Source organism: Nannospalax galili, unplaced genomic scaffold (genome assembly GCF_000622305.1).
Source record: "Nannospalax galili isolate Female #2095 unplaced genomic scaffold, S.galili_v1.0 scaffold514, whole genome shotgun sequence".
NCBI classification, from domain to species: domain Eukaryota; kingdom Metazoa; phylum Chordata; class Mammalia; order Rodentia; family Spalacidae; genus Nannospalax; species Nannospalax galili.
Window position 1 is genome coordinate 305,496 of NW_008336076.1, and position 24,640 is coordinate 330,135.

At 37.5% G+C, this 24,640-nt stretch overlaps 1 protein-coding gene and 1 long non-coding RNA gene across 3 annotated transcripts in view; one reads left to right on the forward strand and one right to left on the reverse strand.

Moving 5' to 3' along the window:
- Nucleotides 1-12,310, reverse strand: part of LOC103732328 — a 55,953-nt gene extending 43,643 nt beyond the window's left edge. The window contains exons 1-2 of the long non-coding RNA XR_607193.2: nucleotides 11,985-12,310; nucleotides 11,106-11,262 (exon numbers count right to left, since the gene is read on the reverse strand). This is a non-coding gene — a long non-coding RNA (uncharacterized LOC103732328). The remainder of the gene's footprint in view (nucleotides 1-11,105; nucleotides 11,263-11,984) is intronic.
- Nucleotides 12,311-12,374: 64 nt separating this feature from the next.
- Nucleotides 12,375-24,640, forward strand: part of LOC103732330 (sodium channel protein type 1 subunit alpha) — a 202,892-nt gene continuing 190,626 nt past the window's right edge. For both annotated transcript variants that reach the window (XM_008830884.2, XM_008830891.1), the window contains exon 1: nucleotides 12,375-12,508. The gene's annotated coding sequence lies outside the window, so the exon portion shown is untranslated. The remainder of the gene's footprint in view (nucleotides 12,509-24,640) is intronic.

The window sequence follows — 24,640 nt, forward strand, 5'->3', positions numbered from 1 at the left end:
TAGATTAATGTACTTCAGTTAGAGAAACCTCTTTTTTGCAATGGGCGATAGTCAAAACAGATTCATAACTTCTCAAAGTGTTGATAATAAGGGTCTGCTGAGTGTTCATCCCTAAATGTTCAATCCCCAAATCACACCTACATTATCCACTTTGAGAGCCACAGAAAAGTGGGGGTGTATTATAATTGAAATATGGTGAGGACTGTAAAGTGTTGTCTTCTGGGTATGAAGTGGCCATTTCCATTAAGAATGCACAGCAGCTGTGACCACCTGCACAAGACTTGTACAGACACAAAAAAGTTACAGGCAGAGTAGGAGAGGAGAGTATTTAAGAATTGACAAGTGGGACTGTATTACAGTAAAGAGTTTTGGCACAGCAAAGGAGACAACCTGCAGAATGGGAGAACATCTTTATTCTAACCAACAGAGCATTAACATCCAGAATAAACAAACAAACAACAACAACAACAAATAAATAAACAAACAAACGAGCAATAACACTGTAAGAATACATCAGCCAACTCACAAACTAGCAAATGAACTGAACAGACACTTCTTGAAAGAAATATATAGTCAATAAATATGCAATAAAATGTTCAACAACTTTGGCCACCAGGGAAGTATAAACCTACACTGAGATTCCATTGTATCCTAGTCAGAATGGCTATCATCAAGAAAGAGAACAATGGCAAATAATTGGAATGATATAGGGAAGAAATAATGCTTGTACAATGCTGTTGGAATGTAAATTAGTGAAAAGTAGAAATTAATACAAAAAGTTCTAAAAAAAGAATCTAAAGATAGCCTTGCTATATGATCCAGATATATTATTCTTATATATCCAAAGGAGTCAAAGTCTGCACACATAGAGATACCTTTACAACCTTATTTATCATAACCTCATTCACAATAGCTGAGTTATGTCATCAGTTTATATGACTACCAATGGAGGAATCGATACAGAAAATGTGATATATGAACATAATTGTTATTTGATCATAAAGAAGAATGAATCAAGTTATTTATAGGAAAATGGATGGAACTAGGGATCATCATGCTAAATAAAATGAGCCAAATTCAGAAAGATGGGTATGGCAATTATGCGTGGCAACTAGGAAAGCAAAGACATGAAAATGAAAGTCAGGGGTGGGCACTGGAGAGTTGACTCAATGGTCAAGGACACTTACTGCTCTTGCAGAAGATTCAGGTTCAGCTCCAACATCAGGAAGTTCACAACTGCTTGTAACTCTAGGGGATTCATTGCCCTCTTCTGGCCGAATACATACATACATACATACATACATACATACATACATACATACATATATACATACATAAGTAATAAAATTTAAAAATAAAACAGAAAGTGGAAGGGGGACTATTATAGAAGAGGGTGATGAGGGGAAGAGAGAGTAGAGATGAAGGCAATAAAAGGACGATCAAAGTAGATGATAAATATATATATGAAATTCATGTCACAACAATATGCATGTGGAAATTAATCAATGCACATTAAAAACAAGTAAAGTGAATTTATCAGAGTACCAAAAAGAATACATATATAAGGACCTGGTGCACAGGAAAATGTTTTAACCAGGAAATAAAGAATTCATGGCTAAAGTGCACAGGTAGTTTAGCAAGGAGATCAAGATAGTCCAGCAAAGTTTATAAAGTGAAAACAATAGAAATCCTAAGATAAAATCAGGAGGGTTCTTTTTCAATGAAAAATTAATTGAATTATTCTGTGCTTTCAACTTAAATATGAAAGAGGAGTGATGCAGTTTTGTATAATGCCTTTGATATGCCAAGAATTGCCTCTTCGCCATTTTATTGTATAGCCATGTGATTTCAGATTATCGTCCCACTTAGCAGATAAGAACAATGGTATAAAACCTATGCTCTGGACCTCACAACACTATAGCTGGTAGAGCCAGAATCTCAGTCCAGTTCCTCCCAGAATCTCAGTCCAGACCTGCCTATGTACTGTGACTTTGTGTCAGTGATTGACAGCATAAAGAAGACTTACTGTGAATTTTAGTTTTCTGTAAGCATATTCTTATTTTGACCAATATAGTATGCTAATCTTTAAATTCTAAAGAGTGATACTAGAAAATAGAACATTCAAATCTGCTTTGGGGAAGAGAGATAGAATTTCCTATACTCTCAAACCCTAAAGATGTAACATATAATTTTTTTTTAGACAAATGGGAAAACAGAACAAAAGATTTTACTCTTTCATTAACAACTATTTAAAGAAAACTTTGGGGGCTGGAGAGATGGCTCAGCATTAAGAGCACTGACTGCTCCTGCAGAGGACCCGGGTTCAATTCCCAGCATCCACATGGTGGCTATGAGCCATCCTTAACTCCAGTTCCAGGGAAATCTGAAGCCCTCTTCTGATGTCCGCAGCATTGCACGACATGGGTGCATTCACATACGTGCAGCCAATATACTCATACACATAAAATAAAAATAAAATATTTTTGAAAATATGTTTAAAGAAAACTTCGATTTATTCTGAGGGAATTAAAAATGTATAGCCATAGGCATTTGGGGACAATTACCTCACAAAAAATGTGTATGTACTATTAGCACTGGCACTGGTGTTATTTATTTATGTGTAGCTAGAATTACATGCCCACATTGTAATAAGCTTATGAAAATGCCTGAAAGTGTCTCTTGGTTTTCAGAAACCATAAAAATGCAGAACCCATCCTAAATATATGTGCAGGAATTGTAGGAAAAACCCCAAGCCTTTTGTTGATAGAGATGCATCAAAAATGCTCAGTCATTTTGCAATGATCTCCCTAACTTACTTTGACTCAAAAAATTTGGAGCCCACTCTGCCAAGTGGGGAGTTAAGAAGAGATGATGACATTATGAGAGGGAGTTTTTAGTTTGCTAAGTGAGCAACCATTTCTTAACACTTGACCTCCTGTGGGAGGCAGTTCATGTTCTTCCTGAAGATGGCCTCCCTTCACCAGTTCCTCTGGTGAGTCTTGAATGTATTACTATCTTTCATTAAAGGTCATTTAGGTCAAATGTGATTGAACTGTGATACACTTCTGCACTGCAAAGCTTTGTGCTATAATTAATCTTTTATTACACATATTTCAAGATTCCTTGCAAGCCCTAGCCAGAAGCAGAAATAAGACATCCTTTCAGAATTTTCTTTATCTCAGTAAAAATTTTTAGGAACACGATTTAGGGGTATTAAGTTTTAACTGTGCTAAAGCCTGATTTAAAGCCCCAGAAAAATTCTCTGCTGCCTGAGGGCAAAAAATGATTTGAATTGCCTAGCTCTCATTCATCATGAGTGTATTTGTCTTAACAGATTAAAAATAGAAGAGGATTGCATTTTCTTTTTAAAATAGAACTTGAAGAGATTAAAATGCATTTAAGTTCAGTCTCATTTTTGCATAATCATACACATTTACAGATAAGAAATATATTCAAGGTCATACAAGAAGAGCATTTAATGGTAAGTAGGATTATAAACAAAGCTACTTTTTATTCCAAATTTAGAATATGTGCTTCAACACAATACCTTCTTCATAATTTCTTGATAAATAATAAATATGAGATGCCAAACACTATCAATCAATATGTTCTAAGTAAAAATGTCAAGGAATGCAATTAGACGCTTCAAGGACATGCTGTAAATGCCTACTTAAACTAAATATTCATAATTTTCCTGAAGCAATGACATTGCTTAATTCTTAAAAGTTGGGCATAATTTCTTTAATGAACTTTGTATTTTAGTCTTCATTTAAAAAACAAACAAGTGTCCTCTGTCATTGGAGATGCCAAATAAAAATGCATCAATAGAAATTAATAGGCAATAGACCTGATGAAGTCTCCTGGAGGATATTTTCATGACAGAAACTTGGCAACTGTCCTTATGATTAATCATGACAATACACAATCTCTTCACTCCACATAGCTGACCTACTCCTTCTTTTAGAAGTATTCCTTTCCATTCTTTTTTCCTTCAAAGAGGATTAACTACATCTTCTGTAATGTCTCTTCCTCCATTCTTCTGTCAAAATTCTGGTTTTTCCCCCTAATCCTTTAGACTACCATAAGAGGAAGCAATTTAAATCCTAATTTATTCTATTCTTTTAGCCTTCAACTGACCCAAAAATGTTGATGTTGTCCATGTTATGTATGACCCACACCCCAAATATTTCAAAAAGATTGAGTCATATGCTTCTAGGAGATGGAAGAGATGGTAGATTATTAATAGATATTCCTTGCTGTTAAGTAGTCTGAATTTACATAAGACAGCTAAAGACATCAGAATAAAGGACACCTAGAAATGCAATAAATTGGCTAGAACAGGTGTTGAGGGTGGTATTCCTCAATGAATAAGGGACACTTACAGGTCTTCTAAATTTCTTGGAAAAGATAAGTAGATACATAAAGGAATTAATGATAAAATCAAAGAGAATATTTCCAATGTGCTTGAATGTGAAGATTTACATGGTTAAACAAAGGCTTCCTCTAGACAATTAGAGACCAAAATTCCCATCTTTGAAAGAGGACAGCAAGAAGGATGGAAGTGAATATTATTGAGTGCCTATCACATGTCCATTTAATAATCAAAATTTATAACATACATGCCAGAAAGGTAGTATTATTCCCATAACCCTTTACAGAATTTGACTTGGATGCTAAGGAAACAGGGTTATAGACAGAATATAATCAAGTTGTAACATTTCAAACATTGCATTCTTTGGCCTATAAATAAGTTTTTATTAAGTTACATCCTCAGTGGATAGCTCAGTGAGTAAAGTACTTGCCTCAGAAACATGAGGACCTGAGTTCAATTCTAAGAACAAACATAAAAAAGGCGAACATGGTAGTAAGTACTTGTAAACCAAGAGCTGGAGAGGCAGAGACAGGCAGCTTTCTGGGGCTCATTGGCCAGCCAGCCTAGACTACTTAATGAGCTCCAGCTCAGTGAGAGATCCTGTCTCAAAAAATAGGATAGAAGATACCTGAAGGACACCCAAGGTTGACCTCCATACACACACATACATGTATGTGCTCCCTCACATGTATATATGCACATATGCAAGCATGTACATACAAACACATACAAAGTTATATAGTTTAATATATTTCTAAATATTCAGGAATAAAATATTTATTAAATAAAGGCAATAATTAATTATGGCTCAAAGATTACATGTCAAATCTCTAATATGTTATATATTAAAGATTGGCTTATATTACTAAAGGAAGATTACATATCTGAATGATTTCTTTTGAAAATATTAATCAGGGGCTGGAGAGATGGCTCAGTGGTTAAGAACACTGCCTGTGCTTGCAGAAGACCTGGGTTAGAATTCCAGCACCCACATGGCAGCTAACAACTATCCATAACTCTAGTTTCAGGGGATCCCACAGCCTCTTCTGTCCCCCGCCGGGCACTGCACAACACAGGTCCACTTGCCCACATGCAGGCAATACACACATACACCTAAAATAAAAATAATAAATAAATATTTTAAAAATAAATAAATAAAAATAAAAATATTAACCAAAGTAAAGTTTCACTTTTAAAGCAAGGGTGTCCCTCAGCCTCTGATGTTATTATTGGCTGATTTATAATGTAGACTGCTACTGAAAATAAAGGACATTTTATTGTACATAACTAAGCATGCTAACAGAATAGTTCTCACTAGGTACAAAATGTGCTCATATTTGGAGTCCTATTGCCAGTCTTGCAAAGAAGCCAGTGATTTAAAATCCGAAGATATCTACAGATGCTCAGCTAGTTGACTAATCATTTCTGAGATTGCCATCTCCAAAACAAACACCATCTTGGGACTAATAGTTACTTATGATAATGTCAGAGCATCACTTCTGAAAAATCTCCTCATCACTAGATTTCACAAGTCTAAGGCAATCTCTAAAATTATAAGCTTCAATTTCAAAATTCCAAATGGGAAACTGAGTAGTATTGGATCACCTCCTTTCACATGTCCACCTCACATCCATGTAGCTCTACAGTTGGTTAGTAGCATTGTACAGTGTAACAAAAGAATGCCACATACAGTCCATGAGAGAATGCCTTCTGGACTCCATCCTCACAGAGACAGGGATCACATTAACAACAGCTTTATGCAGCTCACATTGGAGAGTAAGAATCTAGGTTTCTAAGAGGCAAATAAGTATCTTATAAAGTGTTAAATATGCACATTCAAATACAAATTATGAGTGCTCTATCATTAACCCAACTCTAATCATTTTCTTCACTTCCAAAATGGCAAAAGAAAATGCCTCAGCATATAGGTCATTGTATAGAAGATACATAGAATTTTGCTAAATGAAATACATTTAATTTTTTGGCTTAAAAACTTTTTAATCTTTTTTTTAAATAAATAATTTATTGAGAATTTCATACATGCATATAAGGTGTTTTGATCAAATCCATGCCCACTCCTTCCCCTCCAACTCCTCCCATATCTCCCCATCACTTTTTTTCTGATAACTTCATGTACTCTTTCTTCTTCTTTGATTTATTTATTTTTATGGGGCTTTTGGCTACTCTAACATTCCACCCTTCTAAAGAGGTAACCCTAAAATCTTTTACTGATTAGATAAAAGCTCCCAAATATTTTTTGACACTTTTAGCCTTTGGAACAAAGTAGGTTACTAAGAGGCACAAGGACACTGTGAGTTTTAGCCAAGAAACTGGCTACTTTTCTTTGGGGTCTTTTTACCCTAACTGCCTAGCAAATTCCTACCTCCTATTCTTATCACACCATGCTCTGAAGAGGTTAAAATTTTTTACAGCTGAGATATACCTATAAAGAAACTTTGGTTGTTCCTTTCCATCATACTGAGTTTTTCATTTGATTCTAGTCATAAAGCTGTATTTGTTGGCTGAACTCTATTACAGACTTGGTATATGGCTTGAGCAACTCAACTATTTTTTCCTGGGCTTTTCTCCAAATGAAAAAACTTGGGAATTGGGAAAGAAATCAGGCAAAAATTCAAGCAAAATAGTCAGCCAAGATTACCTGCTTCGGTTGACACAGCTATCACTAAATTGTGCACCTCTATAACTCTGGTTTTCAATAGAAGGGGCTTTGCTGGTTCACAGTTCTTAGTGTTCAAAGATCTCCACATCACAGTGTGAGACTCCCTGCTTGAGTCCTGAACTTGTAAAGCTGGATTCAAAGTCCAAAGCCTTAACTTTCTATTCTAACTAAAAATGGCTGAAGACTTCACAGAAGCAAGGTTAGGAGGGAAAGAGAAGGCAATTTAACTGAGATTTTGGCAGAGATGTATGTGCTCCTTCTCCTTATTTCTGTTTGTTTTAAAGAGTGATGTGGCTAAGTCAAAATGTCCTTGGGCCTCTTGCAACATACTCTGTTCCAAAGGCCAAATATGTCAAAAATATTTGGGAGTTTGTATCTAATCCTCAAAAGGTTTTAGGGTTACCTCTTCAGAGGGGGGAATGTTAGAATAGGCAAAAGCCCCATAAAAATCAATAAATAAATCAAAGAAGAAGAAATAGTACATGAAGTTATCAGAAAAAAAAGTGATGGGGAGACATGGGAAGAGTTAGAGGGGAGGGAGTGGGCGTGGATTTGATCAAAACACCTTACATGTATGTATGAAATTCTCAACAAATTATTTATCTCAAAAAAGAGTGGTGTGATGAGGGGTAGAAAAATGTACAACTATTATAAGCTTATCATAGCAATAAAACAATAAAACAAATGTGAGAGTCTGAAGAAACTAAACTATCTTATATAAGGCAATAAATTTGAGTTTAAAGAATGGTGTCATAAAGTCTTAAATCATTTCTATAATTTATAAGATATGCTTTAAAATGAACTGCCAATTTCAAGCTTCTCAAAAGAGTGGGATATTTATTTTTACATGGAATTTAATAACATATGCTGATAACAATCATACTGGATCTGCTACCATAACCTTATTACATATATTTTTAGATAGAATTTTATTATATAGCCTACATTGACTGGGACCCAGTACTTTACCAAGCCTAGCCTTAACTCTAGATCCTTCTGCCTCACCCTCCCAAGAACTTGGACTACAGGTATGTACTACAAAACCCAACTTAAACCAAAAACTAGATCAAGCTTCCCAAGAGATCAACCCAACCCTAAACACAGACCCACATAAGAAAGTCATTGACTACAACTGGATTTTTTAAGTGCAGGTATTTAAAAGTATTTCATGAAATACTTTTAAAAAAAAACTAATAAAAGACAATTTTGAATATTTTCCATGAAACTTGGGAATCTCTTACAAAGTAAAGCATATTTTCCTAGAATAAATTATCTTTAATATTTTCTACTTAATAAATCCAAATTTGTACAGGCAGGCATGGTAGTGCCTGGCTATCATCCCAGAATTTAGGAAGTTGAAGAAGGAGGATTGCAAGATAGGGCCAGCCTGGATTACACTGGGTTATATGTAGTGAGACCTTGTCTCAGAAACAAATATATATGTATATATATATTATATACATATATAGTCTGTATATGCGTATATTTGCATATACTTTTCTTCTTAAAGTAAATGGTACTCACCCTCATTCTTACTAATTACAATATTTATTACAATGAATAGTCACTAAGTGTTTCAGTAAGGCTCTGTTTTAGGTACTGGAGATTCAAAGATGAATAATCCATAGTCTTTTTTCCCCAATACTTAATGAATTGCTTCAATTGATGATATGTAAGCAAAAGTGTCCATCAAAGTCCAATAGAAGTTCACTAGGGCTCTACAGGCTATAGGCAGATCCCACCAGTATGGCCCATTAATCTCTGCATATAGCATTCTAGGGCTTTTCTAGCACAGAGTTCCAAACTCTTCCACATCCCTTCTTCAAACCAATTCCAAAGGCTTAAGAACCACATGGTAAGTTTATCATAATAATAACAGCCCCGCTTCTCATAACAATTTTCTATCTCAGTTACTTTGTATCTCAGTCAGGCAGTTGTTTTGACAAAATGCCTGACTAAAGAAATTAAAGGAAAGAAGGGTTTATCTGGGCTCACAGAAGTTGCAGTCTATCGTGGTGGGGAAGGCATGGCGGAGAAGCTTGAGGCAACTGATTACATTGTTTCCTTAGTCAAGAAGTAGGCAGAGATGAATGTTAGTGTTCAGCTCACTTTCCCTTCTTATACACCTCAAGATACCAGTCCATGGAATGATGCCCACATTTAAGGTGAGTTTTCCCACCTGTGGTTTGAATAAGACTGTCCCCCATAGGCTCCAATCTGAACATTTTGTCCCCAGTTGGCAGCACTGTTTTGGGAGACTTTAGAAAGTGTAGCCTTGCTGGAGGAAGTATGTCACTGGGGGTGGGCTTAGAGAGTTCTTAAGCCTTGCCAGATCTCCAGTCACTCTCGGCTTCCTGTGCCTACTTGAAGATGTGTGTACTTAGCTTCTTCTCCTACTCCAGCCACTTCTGCTGTCATGCCTACCCACCATGATGGACTCTTACCCCTTGGAACCATAAGCTAAATAAACTATTCCTTTTATAAATTTCCTTGGTCATGATGTTTCTATCACATCAACAGAAAAGTGACGAATACACGCCTCAGTTAACCCAATCTAGAAATTCCCTCTTATCATGTCCAAAGGTTTGTTTCCTAGATGATTTTGTCCAGTTGGTAATATTAACTACTACATTTCCTGAATCCATAAGCAATTATACCAGGGCCACATGCCAACCAAGGGTAATGGCAGAACTTTGTATGGGGAAGACAAAAAACTTCATAGTGCTAAGGTATATTTGTTGCCAAAGCTCTTTTACTTTATCATAAAGGGCAAAGATAAAATCTCCCATTTTACCAAATTAAACTTCAAATGTAATAACTATACCAAAGTGACTGAGTGGACCTAGAAATAAAATTTTTGCCTATAGGTAAAAATGTAATATTACTAGAAATTAACATAGAAAAATGTAAAAATGTTAGTTGTGTTCTCCTTTGAGATTGTGACTCACAAAATTAATTTCTGTCAGTTACTAAATAGTTTTATTTAATTTTCTAGTCTCATTAGACAGTTAAGCTGTGGTCTGATGTTCCATAAGGAGTTTTTCCTATGTATTCCTGTAAGAGAGTGAAATTAGTACTACATTCATGTGGTTTTGCAGTGAGGTAGAGGCTAGCAGAATATACCATTGTACTGAGGAGATCATTTTATGATGATTGAAATTCAGCTTCAGAAGTCAGCTATCTGGCTCTGGAGGGAATCCCACCTCCAAATGATCACATCACTATAGAAAAGCAAAACCCATTTGATTAAGCTAGAGAATACCGGATTTTCTCTTATAATCAACCAAACTCATACTTATTTGATCTAATAGGAGAATCTTTCCTTAAAAAGTATAAGAACAATTTGTAAACAAGTATTTCAGAAGCATTTATTCATACAGGCAATTACTAATTTACTAATAAATAATTTCATAGACAACTCCTCCAAAGAACATTCTACTAAGTCATAGTAGATAAAACTCCTATACATGAGCATATTGTGAACATGGTTCATCCTGCTATTTATTTGTTCAGCACACATTTATTGGGTGGGGTCCAGCAAGCACTGCGCTGGTGACAAAGAGAAGCATGGGAATCATAGCGCCTGGTACAAGAGGCATTTGTTTTCAAAAGACTTAAAATGGGCTCTTTTTAGAAAACTCTTACTCCCCGGATCCTTGTTTCCTATGGGTGATTACTATTACTGCTGATATTGCAATCTCTTCCAAACATGGTGAAGCCTACACCACAATACACATTGACATGAGCTCAGTGTTCAGAGCACAATTTCCTACTTGGAAATGTTACTCAATGTTACATCAATGTTACATCTTTGCAGTTTTGAGAGGAAAAAAATCCAAAATTTTCTTATTCCATCTACTACAGAATTTGTTTTTCCAAAACCATATTACTGCCAAAAGCAAATGTTTAGTGACATTCTGATTTATTTACTGTAACGTCTGTTAAAAAATTAAATCTCTGTAAATTAAGCCTGTATTCTAGTATCAAAAATAATTCTTGTACTATGATAGCAAAACACCAGATGAACCTGAGGAAAAACTGTCGTCTACTCACCTCTTCCCTCGGGTCAGCTCAGACACTTCTTTCCATGTCAGTTTCCTTTGCATTAAATGATGAGGAGGAATGAGATCACCGTGTTCTTCCATAGCCCTACATTCTCTTATTTCCTTACTCTAGTCTCGGTGTGATGCATTAGCAACAAACTTCCCAGCTAAAAACAAAACAATACAATTATTTTTAAATGATGCATGGCTGTTTCTCTATTTCTGCTGTCTCAGAAATTATACATCTTTATCCATATCCCATATAAAAACCACAATTTCATATATAATTAAATGATACAATGCCATCTTATACTAACAATATGACATCCTTGTACAAAGAGTCAGAATAGAAGACTGGATTTATTATTTCTAGGTTTTAAGGGCATCACTGTGTTACACACATTTGAGATAATTGAATGGAAATTGGATGAGAGCACATTATTTTTTAATTTGTTTAAAGTACCCCAAATGTATCTAGGAGTGAATCTAACAAAGGCTATCTTTTTAAAACACACACAAAAAACCCCCAAAATCCCCATGCTACATTCTGAAAAGTTGTTTACGAAGTCTAACAATGATTTACTGTATGCAAAATTTGATGCTGAAATTTAGAGCTTGTTTTTCAGAATTAACATAGCTGACATTTATCTGCAAACCACATAGATGAATACCTGCTTTTCTATTACTTGAATGAACACTTCAGAAGTTAAAATACATTACTCAGTTTAACCCACCACAGTCTGAATTTGATATAGAACAGTAAAACTGCTGTATCTTGCTTGTAAAATAGGTTTAAATGACATGAACATTCTTTACATACCTTTTATGACCCTGCAAAATAACATCCATCCCCACCTCTCATTTAAACCCACATTCCCTCTTTACTCACCACAATGAGTTAAAGACAGACCAAAGTTCTTGCCAGCAGCCTATGCATTATTACACTGCTTTACCACCCCCTTCACTTTCGGTGTGATGGTTCAGAACTGTACAGACATCAATTCCTCATGTCAGATTTACTATAAACACCAAAAGCGGTGCCTTGCACTTGCTGGAAGATTGAGCTTTATGCTTCTGGTCATTCTTCCTATCCACAAGATGAGACCAATTTCTGAGCTATTCTTAACTCTCCTTCCAAAACGTTTCAGAAAAGAAAGACAAGAAAGAGTTCATGCTTTTCATGTAAACTCCCAGGCTGCCTGCCTGCTTGCTGCTGCCAATACTCCTTAGTCTTGCTGGTGATGACATTCAGCAAGCTCCCTAGCACTGATGCTTCGTTATGTAAGTCTGTCTAGGTCAAGTGTAGGAGACTCACTGCTGGCCTGTGGAAACTCATGGAACTGTTTCTTCAGATTAACACTTCAGGGGCCATGGAGACTGGAGGAAGCTGAGCTTTTACTACATCTTTTGGGGGTAAATATTTTTTGCATGATTCAGTGATTCTTATCCTATTGTCCTGGCAGGTGCCTGTCAGCCATGCTGAGAGGTTCAGGCAGGAATTACTAAGAGATTCCAGTTCTATCAGCATGTTTGAATAAGCATAGAAATTCTTCCATTAATCCTAGCTTTAAGACACTTAAGTAAAAACATCATGAACTGAAATTTGCTTATCAAGCACCCTCTCTAACAATCAAGGAATGAGTGTTGATTTGATGTTTAAACTCTGACTATGATCCATTTGATCTGAGGTGTTGCAGGAGAGCATTGTTTGATGTTGTTACCAGCTTGAAAAATTTACTGCAGTTATCAGCTGCTCGGTTGCCCTTGTCTCTGACTGCTAATTTGCTTTTCTTGTAAATGAGCTGTATGTCTGCCTCTACTTGGCTTCTGTTGTGCTTGCTTGTGATAATATGAGTGGAACTTGAGTAGCGGTAGTTATGGGACTTCAGCAGGTAATAAATCCTGCCTACTTAGTTTCAAGGTGAATGCTGAAGCACAGGCGCCATTGGATGCGAGCACTGACTGAGGCCGGCCGGGTTAACTGCGTGGGGTCGGAAGGGGCTGTGCAGGAGACCAGCAGAGATGAGCCCATGTTTGATTAGAACAGTCACTCACTCTAAGAGTAAAAGTGGGACCAGAATAACACTGCTCTGTTTTGGACTCTTTCATGCTCTGTCCTGCTGCAGGAATTAGTTAAAAGAGCAGGCTCTCGCCGCACGCTGTAGAAAACACTGGAGAAGTAGCAGGCTTAAATTGCCGCAGCAGTGTGATACTGGCAGGGAATTTTCATAACGTTTAACCAGAGATGATGACACAACAGATGGCACCTAATTTAAAAAGATAGATGGGATTTTAAGTTGGAGGTAAACGCAGCACATTTGCGAGAATTTGGCTTCTCATGTGTCCTTAGCAAGCAAGGTTCTGTGCTTTAGACTAGATGCTAGGACTGAGGGAAATAAGCACAGTGCAATCTGTCCCCATGATCTCAAAGAGCTGAATGGAAAACTGACTCCTCAGTCATTTGCTTGGGTACCTCCAAATGAACACTGCCATGAGGCAGGTAGTTGCAGCACGCTCTCCAGGTAAACAGTTTTCAACTCTACGAAATTTTGTGCATTTTTAAATTAAATTATAAGAATAAAAATGAGTTCACTCTGCTAACCAGGATTATTAACAGCAGCACTTTGATTACTTATGGTGAAAATGGGCAACACTCACGTTATATTTAATTGATTGAACATGTACATGTTTTCCCAAATAATTTGAAGAGACAGTTATGGTACCCTAAAGGCCTGATTTTATATTATTGATGTCAATAGGCTTTTTCCCCATAGATGTAACATAGGAGCCCCAACATATTAAAGTTATTCTGCCTAGCAGAAATAAAATGTTAAAACTGAAGAATACATCCTTAGTTATAACATACTCAGAATATAAATATGAATGTGCACTCAGAATATAAATATGAATGTACATATACATATTTAGGATAACACTGTCATACTCAAATTGTATATAAAGTTTTCCTTAATGTTGCCTGTATTGACTATTATTAAAGAGATTCTTACATTAGGTATTAAGCTTAAGAAACTATTGATTTCTTCCTTTTTTTCCCTTGGGGCCCCCAGTTCTCCACTCTCACCATGCACTGGTTCCCACAGACACCCCTCATTGTCCTTGTGGGACCCTCTTGTTCTTGGCATCCACCTAAGGGAACCTAATCAGGTAGTTAGTTTCTCTCTTGGCCAGATCATTTCCTAAGGGGCTCCATCCAGATCATACTCCATCTTCCACACTGATGCCCAAAGGTGACTTCCCCATGACAAAGGCACATCTGAGTGGGCATCCTCCTTTCCCTCCTGCCCGCCATCATCCTGACCACGGGGACTTTGCATGGCTGTAACCCACAGTCCCTTCCCAGGCCTCCTCTCCCCTGGGCTGCTCACTGCCTTACTCTGTCCTGAAGTCCTTTCCCGGCTTGGCTCCTGGGCCGCTCCCCTCTTGGCCTCCCTGCCTGGGTTTGCCTTCTTTCTCTGACTGTTGCCCTGGCCTGGTTTCTCTGTCTGCCCTCAACCCTTAGGTATATCTCATAGGCCCAGGCCACAAATGCCATTGACCTACTGATGAATAACAGCCACCGGTAGAACTTCAGTTCACACGTCCCTCCTGCCATATTTAAGATTTTCTCCAAGCAAATGTCCTACAGATGCCTTAAAATCAAGAAGGCCAGAACAAGGCTGTTCCTCCCACCTTCTCAAGCATTCTCCACCTCTATAGCAGGTACTACTATCCACCCTCTGTGGCTCAGACCTCTGAATCACTCGACTCCTCTCTCATAGCTGTGTTCAGTTTTGGGTAAAACCCCCTCCACCTCTCCTGAACCCCAGGTTCCACCCTGCCCAAGACACCACTGTCTCCTGAAGCCTCCCTCTCTCCACTAATTATATTTAGATTAAAACAAATTTTATGTAGATGACTGTTTTACCTGAATGTATGTAAGTGCACCATGTATGTGCAGTGCCAATGGAGGACAGAAAAGGGTGTTGGATCCCTTGGAACTAGAGTTACAGACAGTTGTTAGCCACCATGTGAGTACAGGGAACCAAACCCAGAGCCTCTGGAAGAGCAGAAATTGCTCTTGATTGCTGAACTCCCTCCAGCCCCCTTCAGAGATATTAAATTTTTTTCAATTATTTATTTCATAACCATACGATTGGAAGAGGCATTTCATTACAACAACATTGACATATTCAATAACAATTTCCAGAGCTAAGATGCTTCTCTTTCAAAACTGGCTGTAAATTATTAGGTTTACAGTTGAATTAATACAGTTATACAATATTGTACTCCAAAATGTCCTATAATGGTTGTGGGTCATCTGTCCTCTTGAGCAAGGAGGCCGAGGAGACCCCACCAGATGGACTTGAGCCAGTGTCCAGTCTATAAAGAGGAGGGTCAACACAGAGGAATCATTTCCTCCATGCTTCCAAGCGAAGCCAACCATGGTCGAGCAGGACCTTTGACTTATCTTCACATAGGTGGAACTGGTAAAAGAAAGGAGCCAGGGGTTCCTCCCAAGCCCATGTGACCCCTGAGGAACAGATCCTCAAACGACCTTAAGAGTAAAACTAAATTGGTTTACCTGGACCCACTGTATGGCCTTAAACACCCAAAAGGAGAGTATAACCAAAGATTAAAGGGGCCAATATAATTTCATAAGAGTCCATATGCATAGCTAAAAGCTACGTAACAAGCAACAATGCCAGACAGGTGATACCTTCTTTTGAGTTGCTGGCCAGGGTGGCCAAAGGGATTCCCAGATAGTAACCCACCATAGAACTGGGAAATTGAACAGCAGACCCCAATCTTATCCAAAGGAATATTGACAACTGATTACTGCTAGATGAGGAACAGCTGACCCTCCTAAAACAAAGACCTCTAGAGAGGCTGACTAGATTCACCAGAAGGGCAAGAGATGGGGAATGGCTGGGGGTGCCGACAACACAGCAGACAGTAGCAGGGATATCAAATTATAAGGGCTCTAGTTGGGGGAGGGAGACTATGGGAGGGTGCTACCTGGGAAATGGGTGTATAAAAAAAAAATTCTTCAAAGCATAAAAATTTGCTCCTTAATACTTTGTAGATGTGAAAAATATTACCATTGAAATCTACCTGATGACTTTATATCCATGCTCAGATGCCAAGGAGTTCGGAAAGTAACTGACTGTGACTAGTAATAATCAGATATATAGAGATTAGAAATGCATGTGCATCTTAGTGTCAATTGTATTAAAAATGAATTTTTTGTATGAAACTGTATTTTAATAATGAAATGGACATCTTTTTCAAAGTTTAAAACCTCATTTAATTTTATTTAATTTTATGATTTCTTCATTTTTACAGTAAGGAATTTGAATTAAATTAGTTCTAAATTGGTTTTGTTCTGCAGTGTATATGATTATAGTCTTTTTTGTGAATTAACATTAGTCACTCTATGCTAAGTTGCATTTCTGGTGAGATTATGGTTTTAAATACCTATAGTCTTAGGCCAACATTTACCAAGCCCCTCTCAAATGCTAGGCCAGTGGTTCTTAGTGTGGTCTGACTACCAACATCAGCTCAGAGCCTTCTAGGTCTTCAGTCATTACTCTAGACTGAACCTCTGGGAGTAGGTCCTAACAACCCATGTTCTTAATGACTTTCAGGTGATTGTGAGATGCATGGATGTTTACAACACACCACATTGGGTGGTAGTTTGATTAACTATGAAGATAGTTTTTTTTTTATTATATACAAATGTGTTACATAAATGCTGCTTTCCTCCTTGCTTAGATATCCTAATTTAGTAGCACAGGTTTATTCAAGTATTTACTGCATCTGAAGCCTAACTGCATTCACAAAAATTATTTCTTTTCCAGCAGTTCCATATATCACTTTAGCTCTTAGAAATTAAATGACATAATGGGAAAAGACTAGAGGACTTACCACTCCTGTTTGCTTAGGGTGATTTGGCACACATCACCGGCCAAGTTTCACATTAAGCTTCTCATCTTTGACCTCAGTTAACTTCTCTATGGACAATTACATTATACTAAATAAGACAACAAATTATTGCTTCTCCTATTGTCAGGTTAAAACTAACATAAAAATAAATATGTATCTATTCATGTAAGACAAATAAAAGCAAGGATGACTCACATTCATGAAGACACAAATACAATTCACTCCAGTGTCTATAGTCTGTGGAATCTCAGTGTCTTTCTGCAACTTCTCAGAGACTTGAAATTATACATCATCCTTTGTGTCCTGAAATACTGATTGTATGTACCTCTCCATTCTCCCAGAGAGCCCAGATTCCATCTGACCCTAGCTTCCACCAGAGATTTAGCTAAGTCAGTAACTTTTAGATTTAATATATTTCACTAAATATTTAGACTTCCCCCCTTTCTAGCACCTCTCCTCTCTCTGCTCTTTATGCCCTCCCTGCAATACCAGAGCATTCAAACATTTTCTCTTCTACCAGGCACTGTAGTCCAGCTTTCCATAGCTATTATACCCAGATGTTGATACCCAAACTCATTAAAGAATTCAAGAGATCAAGGACCTTCAATTTAGGATCATGCACCCAGAAGGAAACAGAAGGCATTTGAGGTCATAGTAAATATATAATGCCATATCGTAACATTACAAAGAATGTTGAATTCAAGTTTGTTTTTATATCTGAGTTATACTGATTGATATCTCTTGGCTTTCAAATTTAAATACAACATGTTAGAGCCTAAGAATTTCCCACAAATTTTTACAGCAAACAGCTCAGCATTTCAGTCCAGACACTTTTCTGGAGTACATAGTTATGATATAAATAGACAAGCTATACACTCACACGAACATATACACACATATTCACACGTACACACATGTACACACATGTACACATACACACAGGTGCACACAAAGATACAAATACACATACATGCACACATGCTTTTCTCTCTAGCTAGAAATTCTTTATGGTATCCTGTCCTCCAAATTTAATTGTTATTCTAAGATATTAATGAATTAAGGACCTAGTCTAATATGTGTGTAGCTATATTTCTAGTAAACAAAATTTTAGCTATTGCTGCCAATATTTTATACACTTTTCTAACTAAATTTACAGACATTATCCATTCTGAGACCCACAGAAATATAGTAAGGTTGACTCTCTTAATGCTATCAAATTTTTACTATCTTTATTACATTTTCAAGATTTTCATACAATATATTTTGATTGTATTTATATCCCCTCCCTTATCCACACTTCCTCTTACTGCCCCTGTCCAATTATGTGTGTGTGTGTGTGTGTGTGTGTGTGTGTGTGTGTATTAAGGTCTACAGAGTCTAATTTGTGTACCTCAATGTGGATCCATTCACTGGAGCCTAGTTAATCTACTAGAAGTCACACCCTTGGAAGAGACTGACTCTACCTCCCAGCAGCCATCAGTTGCCAATAGTTCCTCAGCTAGGGTTGGGACTTCTTGCCCACTTTCCCATGTCTATGCTGAGATTTTGTCTGGCTTGAGCGTCCATGGGACTTGTACATGCTGTCACCATTGCTGTGAGTTCATATAAGTAAATTCCCTGCTGTCTGGAAACTTCTGTTTCCTTGTTGTCATTCTGTGGATCTTACAGTCCTCCCACCTCTTCCACAATGATCCCTGAGCCTTAGCAGAAGAGGGTGAGATATGGGTTTCCCATTTATGGCTGAGCAGTCCACACTCTCTATACTCTGTATGCTAAACAGTTGTGGGTCTCTGTGTTAATGGCCAACTACTTCAAGAAGAGGCTTCTCTAGTAAGAGTTGAGAGATACATTAATCTATGGGTAAAACAATAAGTCATTAGGAGTCAGTTTGATATTATGCCCATTTAGCAGAATAATATTAATAGATCCTCCCCAATGGCCTGCGATGTATCTAGCCACAGGTTCTTGGTTCTAATAACAATTTCAGGTATGGACTCTATCTTCTGAAGTGGGTCTTAAATCGAATCAGAAAGTGGTTGGTTACTCCCATAATATTGCATCAGTGAGCATATCTCACCAGGTCAGTTGTTTGTATAGCTCACAGGGTTAACAGCTGGGCAAGGTTGATGAATTTTTTTTTTCTCTTCCTATAGCACACATAGCACCTTCCAGCACTATGAAAGCCAGCCAGTAGAGATAGAGCTTCCAGCTCAGTACCAGTGATTTCCCCGTGTTTGTTCTAGAACTAACTTATGTAGTGTCTTCAGCAATACAGTCTTACCATTATATTCTGGCAGGCAACCAAGGCAATAGCCTGTATTGAGTGTCTAACAAATTCAAAAGAAAGACTCCATTCCTGACATTTGTATTTTTATTGGCTAGCCTGTGCTCTCTTGTAGGGGCATCATTCCCACTTTGTGTGGAAACTCCATTGAAATTCTTTTTTATATTGTATATGTATATATTACTAGAAGCTTCTACAATAGTAGGTTTCCATATGACTTTTACAAAAGTCCTTTAGTGTTTGTTTCCTTTCCAGTGTCCTCCTTTACCATCCCATCCCCCCCACATTTAAACCTTATATTCCATTATTCCCCTTTCCCTCTTTATATTACTGTTTTCTGTCTCCCTTCTTATGAAGCCTCTACCAATGCCCCTTACTAGTTTCCTGACCTCTATGGATTTTCCAACTAAGACACACATATTTAAATATTCAAAGCTAGAACCCACTTATAAAAAAGAACACATGATGTTTTTCTTTCTGGGTTTGGGTTACATCACTCAGGATGATCGTTTTCATTCTATTCATTTACCTGTGAATGTCATAATCTCCTTTTTTTAACAGATAAATAATATTGCATAGTAAAAATGTACCATACTTTTATTATCCACTCATCCACTGATGAACACCTAGGTTGGTTCCATTTCCTTGCTATTATGAGTGGAGCAATAATGAAAATATATCTCTTAGTAGGGTATACAGACTTTTGGGTATATGCCAAAGAGTGATATGGCTGGATCATGTGGTAGATCTACTTCTAGATTTTTAAGGAATCTCCACACGTATTTCCATTGTGATCTCACCAATTTGCCCTCCCATAAGCAGGGAATAAGCGTTCCAGTTTCCCCATGTCTTCACCAGCATTTGTCACTGTTGCCATCCTGACTGGGATAGATGGCATTTCAGAGTAGTTTTAAATTTACACTTGACTAATGGTTTTGAACATTTAAAAAATATTTCTAAGCCATTTGTTTCTCAACTTTTCAGAGTGCTGTTAGTTCTTTGTCCAGTTTTTAATTAGATGTTTGCTTTTTATGTTTAATTTTTTTTTTTAGTTCTTTGTATATTCTGGATACTCACCCTCTGTCAGATGTATGGCTGCAAAAGATTTTTATCCCATTCTGTAGGTTGCCTTTTCACTTGAATAATAGAGTTCTTTGAAGTACAGAAGATTTTAGTTTCATAAGTTCCTATTTATCAATTGTTGGTCTTGATGCCCATGTTATTAGGGCTCTATTCAGAAAGTCCTTTCCTGTGCTCATACATTCAAAGGTATTCCCTTCTTTCTCCTATAGCTGATTCATTCATTTGGAGTTGAGTTTTTTTGTTTGTTTGGTTGGTTGGTTGTTTTGTTTTGTTTTGTTTGGTCTTTTTGAAACAGCGTCTCCCTGTAGCCCCAGCTGTCCTGGAACTCACTATGTAGAACAGGCTGGCCTTGAACTCACAGAGATGCACCTGCCTCTGCCTCCCGAGTGCTGGAATTAAAGGCCTGTGCCACCAGTTTTATGCAGCATGAAGAACAGAGATGTAGTTTCATTCTTCTACATATAATTATTCGGTTTGACCAGCACCATTTGTTGAAGATGCTGTCTTTTCTCCAACATGTATTTTTTTGCCACCTTGTCAAAAACCGGTGAAGTAAGTTCATGGGCTTAAATCTGGTCTTCAATTCTCTTCCACTGACCAATGTGTCTGTTCTTATATCAGTACCATGCTGTTTTATTGCTATAGCTCAGTAGTATAAATTAATGGTTATGGCCCCAGCTCTTCTATTGTTCATGATTGTTTTGGCTATTCTGAAAATTTTTTGTTTCTTTCTGTGAAGAATTTTGTTCAAATTTCAATGGGAATTGGTTAAATCTGTATATTGCTTTCAGTAGGATGGTCAGTTTTACAATATTAATCCTACAGATCCAGAGCATGTGAGGCCTTTCCATCTCTAGCGTCTTCTTCAATTTCTTTCTTTTAAAAAAAAAAAAAAAACTTTTTTTAATTCTATGTGTATGAATGTATTACCTACGTATATGTACATGCACCTGTGTCAAGCAATGCCCTCAAAGGTCAGAAGAGGGCATCAGATTCCCTGGATCTAGAGTTACAGATGGTTGCTAGTTGCCATGCAGGTGCTGGAATTCGATCCCAGGTCTTCGGCAAGAGTAGCCAGTGCTCTTAACCACTGAGTTAGCTCTCCAGCACCTCAATTTCCTTCTTAAACAAGTCTTTCATTTCCTTCATTAGATTCATTCTAAGATAGTTTATGATTTTTGAGACTATAGTGAGTGGGATTGTCTCCCTGTCTCTTTCTCAGTATGTTTGTTGTTAATGCATAGGAAAGCTATTGGGTTTGTGTGTTAATTCTGTATCCTGCTACCTTGCTGAATGTATTGATAAGCTCTAGGAGTGTTCTGGTGGAGGGTTTAGAATCTTTTATGTTTCACAGAATCAAATAATCTATAAATAAAGATGCTTTTACTTCTTCCTTTCCAATTTGTATCTCTTTCTCTTGTCTTATTGCTCTAGCTAAATCTCAAACAATATAGTGGAGAGGAATGGAAAGTGTGGACATCTTGTCTTGCCCCTGATTTTATTGGAAATACTTAGAGAGTTCTCAGTTTACTGTAATGTTGGCTTGTATATTATGTTGAGAGATGTCTCTGGTATCCCTAGATTTTCCTCACTTTTTGAAGCAAGAAAATAAAAACTCAAGATCTTAAGATACCAAATATTCTTCTCTTTATTGGATTCTACAAAATGAGGCATACTAGTGTTTATACTTTGAATTAAAAGTAAAATTGTTACATCATCCACTAAAGCTACTTCTCAGAATACACCCAAAGAAACTGAAATTGGTCTATCAAAGAGAATTTTGCTAGCCACTTCATTTCACAATAGCCATGGAATAGAATCAGTTTAAGTTTCCATCAATAGGAACTGATCAGGATGAAGGGATGAAGTTCAACTCATATCTCTTCTTTTCTGCATGGGACTGGAAGATCACTTCCCCTTGATAAAATGATATTATTTATAGCCAACAGATACAAATAAAAGAAACAGGTCATCAAAAGTTGCCAATGCTCTGTTGACACTGTCTCAACAAAGGTATATGGGAAGTAGAACAGGTGTCAATCTTCCACATCAAACTTCCTATGAATATTATCAGTCCTCATCTTATTTGGAAGATGAGAAAATTGTAATAATACTAAAAGTGTTTTTGTTTCCATGTACAGTTTTCAGCAAAATTATTAGAAATAACTATACTGATGAGCAAAACTATGACAGGAAAAACATGTTGGTTTATCCTTCAAATTGGCCAACATTGTCTTCCTCACACCCAACCCTCTCCAACCCCTATATATCTTCTCTTTTTGGCATTGAGGAGGAATTTATCCAGTTAGAAGCATCAGTCAACTCACTGGCAGAAAATAGATGATTCTTTCTAACTAGAGGAAAGGAAGAATACACACTTGGTTTTAGCTTCTGAACACTTGATTTTCCTGATTCCTAATGAGCATGGTTCCAGTTTTCTGTCTTTAGTAGGTATGCTGGGTCCATGGGATCTGGAGATCCCTCTTGCCCAACTCTAGCCACTTTCTCTAGTTCATTCTCATATATGGTATCTCCACTCCTTAGAATACTTTGGATTTTTTTTTCTTCCTCCTTCACCCACTTTGCGTTTCTCCTACTAAATGCCTCAAATAAATCCACAGGTAAAATCAAGACTTAGGCTGGATTTCACCTCCTGGTTAACAAAGAAAAAGTTTGGTAATTTCTAGTATCAAAAGGTTGGGGAGGCTGCTGCTTCAGTATTAAATGGTGCCACATCTGTGGACAGTAGTTAATTGGTATCTACCAGTGTTTAAAAGCAAACCCATTTCCTAATGTAGCCTAAGGAAAAACTTGCATAAGTGGAAAATGTACTGCAAATGATGTTTACTTTGGCATTGTTTGAAGTAGCATATGTTTATCTTTTGAGGACTGATTAGGTAGACTCAGAGTATCTGTATATATACATAATGAAAGGTTCTTTTGGATTAATAACAAGGAAATAGACTTGAGATGATTTAAATCAAACAAACAAGGTATACAACTTGTATAACATGTGCTATCATTTCTAAAAACATATTTCATGTTCTTGAATATCTACAATAAGTTTCAGCAATGTTAATACTGATTGCTTCAGCAGAATGTGTCCAGGGGAAGCGAAACTGGAATGTTAATTTTTTCTTAAAGAGACACCCTGGTGAACCGACTTTCAAAATGTTATTTATAGCATTGATTGAATATTGAAGAGAGTGTTTCTGAATTTTTGTGAGGGTGCCTAGGGAATAGTGAAAAAGGAGGAATATTTAAATTACATGTTCTGGGTGTAGAGGGAAGTGGATAGCCTTAAAGCATTAGGTCACACTAGCAGGTACCAGAAAAGAGACCTATTCAGGAGGAGATAGGGGACCAGCAGAGGGAAACAGGGGAATGAAAAATGGCAATGAGGTAAAGGGATCAATAATATAAAAGTATAAAGACATATATGTATGAAAATGCCATAATGCTTTATTTTGTATGATGACTTACATTTTTAATTAAACATAAAAAGCTTAGGTAAGCTGTGAAGGTTATAGCCAACAGCACTCTGTAGCACCACTTCTCAAACATTACTATCAATAGAAATCACTGGGTAAATATTGTCAAGATGCACATTCTGATCTGGCAGAATTGATTGGAATGTAAACATCCATATGTTCAACAAAGATGGAGATGCTGTTAGTCCACGGCCTCATTCTGAGCACCTAAGCAAGGCTTTAAAGATTAAAAATTGTTATGTTCGCTCTCTGCTTCCCTCGACCTGCACCACCTGCTAACTCTCCTAGCCTGCACTACTATCCTCAGGCCTCTTGGGGCCTCTTGGGGAGCACCACTTCTGGTCCTGGCTCCGCCCTCACCTCTCTCTGCTTCCCTGGGCCTGCACCACTGGCTAACTCTCCTAGCCTGCACTACTATCCTCAGGCCTCTTGGGGTAAGTCTATAGCGCAGCTCTCAGCGCCGGGACTCCCTAAGCGACATTCACCCTTCCATCCCCCGCCTCGCCGTTCTATACTCCTAGTTTGGGCCCTGCGCCATTCCTAGTCTTGGGGCCCCAGACACCTGGGGAACCAATACTGCTTCCTGACCCTTCTCACCCAGAGCAACTCAGTCCCTTTCTTGGGCTCCAGGAGCACAACTTCTGGTCCTGGCCCCGCCCTCACCTCTCTCTGCTTCCCTGGGCCTGCACCACCGGCTAACTCTCCTAGCCTGCACTACTATCCTCAGGCCTCTTGGGGTAAGTC